We start from the raw sequence: 1534 nt of genomic DNA, 5'->3' as shown, positions 1-1534 counted from the left end.
AATTAAAAATGACGAGAGACATTAGCGACTAAAGTAGTGAAAGGCGAAAGCCTGAGGTCTCCTTGTCTAGCGTTCTTGCCATCTGCAATCCCACATTTGAACGCGCGCCAAGGAACGTCACGCGACAGCCGCTGCAAAATTCTGTGGCAGGCCAGCTCCCGCCGCAGGCGGCGTTTACTTACCAGTCCCACCCGTCGGGCCAGGGACAGCCACCTTTCACAGAGCGCGCGTTCAAGTGTGGCATTGAAGATGGCAGGGACGCATCCCGCCTCGGCCATTCAAAACGCCGGAAGACACACTTTGTTCACGACAGCATGGGCCATTAAAGGCTATCACCTTAAAAAACAGCCCATCCCATGTAAAACATCACGGCACAGCTGCGACTGTGATATTGCGCCCAGACATAGTGTTCTTCCTTGAACATGGCCTGCTTAAGGAACAAAGTTTCACAGTGCCATGAAAGCGAAGCAGTTTAAAGAATGAACTGCTTGTGCTTGCACAGGTTGCTGGAAGCAGAATTCACATTTTCGCCGCCTTTCGCTATGGGCGTTCAGCGATTAGCTTACAGAACGGGAACGAAAATAAACGATATCAATGGTCAACAGGGTGGTTTAATGTCGTTATAATCGTTAATCTTATACAAGTAATAAATCACACTTACTATAACAGCGATAAAAGGTGGGCTTGCTCAGCCCGACTGTACTAGTGAGCAGCGGCTGGTTGCTATGAGGAATGGCTGCGACGCAGTTCCTCTGTCACGCTGGCTCCGTTGCGGCTCCTTGAGTGTAAGAGAAGCCAAATGTCGATGTCTGCTGAGATGCCAGGAAGGACCCACGCTGAGTGTTGTAGGACAAATTCCTAACGTCGACTACAATGCTGCTCTCAGTGTAACGTGGTTTCCGGTCTGTGCGGATGCGGCAATTTGGGGGTGGGTTCTCGGCCCGAGAATGGCCGAAAGCAAACACGTCCGCAGTCCCCTTCGACCAGGATGCGTCAGCAGCGCTACGGAATACCAGGTCTTCCTGCGCCAACGGTGTGATGTTGACACAAGCACGGAGTAGCAGTCTTTCGCCGTCGGTAGATGCCTCCAGGTAGTGCGACGGCGCTGCCTCACGAGAGTTGCTGGGAGTACAAGAGACGGTCCCATGCACGGTGAAGGTGCCGGTAGAGAGACCCATTTCGGGCGGTTGTCGCAGGGACAGGCTGCAAAGACAGGGAGCAAATCTAACAAGTCTCGGAACTTGAGGCTGAATGGAGGGCGATTTCCGAGGACTAGAGCGACCCGCATCTTGTCGGAACAGCGTCTCGGATGATAATACCTCGTTTCACACAATACAGTCAACGCAGCCGAAGCAGTGGTGCCTGTTTGCGCTAGCGTTCGCATAGTAATGTAGTGCGTCGAAAATAAAAATAGCATATAAATTCAAATAATTATAAATGCTGGTCGATATTGCAGCCAGACAGTACAAGTGTCTTGTTTTGCAAAAAATAGATGTTTTTTTTATTTACGGAGCGCCTCAGGTTTCCGGTTTCT

The sequence above is a fragment of the Amblyomma maculatum genome, chromosome 11 (genome assembly GCF_055883805.1).
Source record: "Amblyomma maculatum isolate TAMU_Amacu chromosome 11, ASM5588380v1, whole genome shotgun sequence".
In the NCBI taxonomy this organism is placed as follows: domain Eukaryota; kingdom Metazoa; phylum Arthropoda; class Arachnida; order Ixodida; family Ixodidae; genus Amblyomma; species Amblyomma maculatum.
Note: the sequence above shows the minus strand (reverse complement) of the source record.